At 41.5% G+C, this 4393-nt stretch overlaps 1 long non-coding RNA gene across 1 annotated transcript; it reads left to right on the top strand.

The window, feature by feature from the left end:
• Positions 1 to 2023: 2023 nt before the first annotated feature.
• LOC119274458 lies at positions 2024 to 2933 on the top strand. Its single transcript, XR_005135153.1, has 2 exons — positions 2024 to 2110; positions 2216 to 2933. It is a non-coding gene; the product is annotated as an uncharacterized LOC119274458 (long non-coding RNA).
• The last annotated feature ends 1460 nt before the right edge of the window (positions 2934 to 4393 follow it).

Here is a 4393-nt window from a genome sequence, read left to right on the forward strand (position 1 = left end):
TGTAATTTACTAGGGTAAACTGAAGGAAAATCTTTTCTTCAACTAATCCAATTTTATGGCCTGTTATATATAAAACCTCTAGTTACGTACTAATATCGTTACAAATCGTGACGACATGATTTTTGGACCAGAGATATAATATAGTGTGTGTGTGTGTGTGTGTCTATATATATATATATATATATATATATATATATATATATATATATATATATATATCCGATTTTATGGTCTCAGGAAATATAGATTCTAGGACTTGAACACAAATTCAAAACTTTTAGGAGGCATGTACAACTGTATTTAGAAGTCTAGATAATGCTTTGACCATGAAGGTAGTGAAGTACGATATATTGATCATAGATGCATATTTCACTGAAGTAAATTTCAATTATACACCATAATTAAATATTCCATGTTGTTTTTACTCTCCTAAAAAAATCCATTAAACTGGCTATGGTTTATGATCTCAGTTGAAAGCATGGTATGTTATATTTTTTGCGGGCTTTTAAATTCCTGTTACACCCATCTTAATTCATTTTCTGGTAATATAATTCCCTTTTGCTTCCACTTAATGAACTGCAATCCAGTTCTTCCACAGATTATATTGTTGTCAATGTCTACACTTACAAGGAACGATTACATGCTATGATTGTGGCAATGCGAACAAAGCGCGCTTCTGGCCTTGTTCCTCCATGCAACAAGAATGGCAAATACACATGCCATATTCACGTACAGTAAGCAATAAAAACAAAATAATGACGTAAAAGAACATGTTACAACGTGGTTAATTCAACAATTTAAATCAACATCAACATTTTTACAACATAATAGTAAACAACTACACCAATACAAATCAAGCCGCCTACGGGAGTACAACAATGAACAAGAAATACAAACATAATGCCAGCGACAATGAATTGACACATATTCTAGAGCCGTGTAAATGTTGGTTGATGGTGATGACTGCGAATCTCGGCTACTGTGAAGAAACCAATCATATCAAGGTAGCGAGGAGAGTATGATACATGGCAACGAAAAGGAGCCGTAGAATCGAACGATGCACCGAGATAGGCAAGCGAGACGTGTAGTGATCCACAATGTCTAAGGCGGATTGAGAGAAGGACCGAGAAGAGAACGTTGCCTGCGGTGCGGTGGTAACAAAAAGTAGATTAATTGCTATGCAGTGAAAGTCGGATCGGGAGTAGGACACGACATATACTAGATTTATCATTGCACTTAGATCCATTGACAAATATACTCAGGCACATATTTGACCGAGTTACAAATTTGTAGTTAATTAGTTTGCCTAATTGATAGTCAGATTGTTTTTTATGATTTCTGTCTATCTATTTTTATCTGTATATTGTACTCTCAGTAGATACTACATCGTTCCAAGATAGTTGAAGTTCTGGGTTTGTTCCAAGTCAAACTTGTTTAAGTTTGACCAAGTCTATAGAAGCCTCTTTACCGACAAAAAGAAGAAGACTTGGGAGTCTTTCTTTTAGTATAGACTGATACCATGAAGATGTTTTCAAGAGATCACATTTTAATAGTTAGTCATAGGAGTTATTTTGTATTTTTGTTTGGATCTTGTATCCAAATAGTGTACTTGTAATAGTGATGAGTATGAATAAAATTACAGGTGTTTCTAAAATAATTTTGGAACAGAAGAACTATAAATAGATATATATAGTTATAGATATAGAAAGAAAGAAAGAAAGAAAGAAAAGGCGTGCCTGCATGGCCTTACTCGACATTATGTCTATTTACCTACCATGATCCACATAGTGGAGATCTGCCACGCGGATGTGTCATCTGCTGATTGGCTAGCAATCAATGGTGACGGGCGATGCGTTCGGTGATCGATCGGTGTCACGCGGCTATATATACGGGCTGCTATCCAGCTTCAAACGCACAGCAAGATTTGGTAAAGCCGGCCGAAGAGGCAAAAGCTGACTAATCTGGAACCATGAAGATGAAGACGCACATCATTCCTAGCATCCTGCTTATGTGCTTGCACTCGAGGCCGTCGTCCTCGTCGGCGGCCGCCCCTCCGCTGTTGCTATCACCAACGACGTGGGTACCATTCTCCTGCCGAGCGAAGGCAAAGGTACGGTGATGTATGCGTGCATGCCGGTGCGCGTGAACTCTTTTATGTGTACAACCTTATCATCATATATATGCTCACAGCCGTCAGCTGGTTGAGGGCTTGCAGAGCAAGTAGGAACGGCGGCGGCTTCCCGGCCATGGGATTGCTGCGACAACACCATATGCACCAGGTCCTTGCCGCCTATCTGCATCTGTCTGGACGAGGTCGACGAGTGCGCCTCCATTCCGCCGCGTGTGCGGAGACCAGTACTTCGGCGACCCCGGGCCCAAGTGCACCAACACCCTCGTCGGCGACCACAACGAAGACGCCCTCGATGCCAAAGGTGATCACCAAGCGAGCGTAGCGGTGGCGGCGGCGGCGAAGAACGGGGCAGAGGAGGAGAAGCCGTGGGAGTGCTGTGACATGCCTCTGTGCACCAGGTCATACCCGCCGATGTGCCGCTGCGTGGACCAGGTCGAGCAGTGCGCTACAACATGCAAGAGCTGCGGGGTGTCCATCTTGAACCCGTTCCGCCGCGTCTGCAACGACTGGTACAACGGCTTCCCAGGTCGCAGGTGCACCGAGGCCGCCGGCAGCGGCGGTAATAACTAGCACCGGCGTTCATCATCTGATCAACGCCGTCAACCGTGCACTTGAGTTGCTCCTACATGCACTGTGTGACAATAAAATAAGAAATGGATGGCCGGCTGGCCTGCTACCGCTACTGCTTGCCTGAATGGTGATCAGGCAACCATGCATGAATAATGACAAGTCGAGCGTCTCTATGTTGAAATATTTCAATCATGAACGGTGTGGTTTTTTTCATGACAAGTTAAATTGCTTACCACATGTCCCGCGTGGTGAATGGTGTGATTTTTTGGTTTCCCATGGTCTCGCTAGAGCTCTCGCGAAAAATATACTCCCTCCGTTTCATAATATAGTGCCTATAGATTTTTGGAAAAGTCAAACCTTGCAAACTTTGACCAAATTTATGAAAAAAAACATTTACATTTAGAATGCCTAACATATATTATTAGATTCGTCGTAAGATATATTTTCATATTTTATATATTTGATATTGAATATATAAATAGTTTTCTTTATAAACTTAGTCAAAGTTTATAAAGTTTGACTTTATAAAAAATCTATAGGCATTATATTATGGAACGGAGGGAGTATATAACAACTCCTATAAAAGAGCCAGTTGATGATGATGGTATGTCTACCATCCGTCATTTCTGACAATCTCGTCTGCATCTAAGACATCCGAGGTAAGTTGTCATATTTTTGCAAAATGTCCCCTGCCACGCTGCTCTACATTTGCAGAAAACCATTTAGTCTCTCCAGACATCCCTGTCCCTCCCATATATCACGATTTTTTTTGGGCAAAACCTAACACGCTTTTAGTGATATATATATATACAAAAATATAGGGTGATTTTCTTTCAAGTATGAAAAAGCATTAGTCTATTTTGGATCCGCTGCAACGCAAGGGCACTTTGCTAGTTTCTAATATGAATACGAAGATCAACTATGTTCTCTCTAAATCAAGCGAAAAATTATTTCCTTTTTTTATCAAAAGGGGTCACATCCCAATCTTCATTTTCATTACCCTTTTGCGTATGGCCAGGCACCTGATTTTTGTATTTAATGTCAGTCAAATCCGTGGCTGTTGATTTCTTTTTCACGATTTGCGCAGCTCGGTGGCCATGGGCAGGAATCAATTGACCAGTTTTTTCATTTTTCTTCGATTTCTTTCGCTCTACTGGATTTGGCCCGTTAGTTAGTTGGGTTTGAAGCCTGGAGAGGTCCCATTCGTTATGTTTGCATCCTTCACCTTCTGCTATTCATGCCATCTTGAAAATGGTTTTCTAGCAGTTTCGCTATTTACTGGTACCTCATTAGCCAATCCCCTAACGCCACCGTATATTGTACAGCATACCTCAGCAAGGAGGGGCTTTGCCCCGCTTATAGCAAGACGAAATAACATGTGGTTGGATGGTTAGAGGAAAAGTGGTATCCCAAGCCCTTCATGGTTCAAATCCTAGTGCTTGCATTATTCCTGGATTTATTTCAGGATTTCCGGCAATGCGCTTTCAGTGGAACTAGACGTTCCCGTCGACGACGAGGTGCCTAAGATGACTTCGTAAATCTCAAGATGATATGTCGGCTCAGTCTCTCGAAGGTGCTCATAGCGGTAGGATATGCGTTTGTGCGTTCATAGAGGTGAGTGTATGCGCGCATGTATGAGCGCTTGCATCTATACTGTATTAAAAAAAGCAAGACGAAATAAACCCTCCCCTC

The sequence above is a fragment of the Triticum dicoccoides genome, chromosome 3B (assembly GCF_002162155.2).
Source record: "Triticum dicoccoides isolate Atlit2015 ecotype Zavitan chromosome 3B, WEW_v2.0, whole genome shotgun sequence".
Classification (NCBI taxonomy): Eukaryota; Viridiplantae; Streptophyta; class Magnoliopsida; order Poales; family Poaceae; genus Triticum; species Triticum dicoccoides.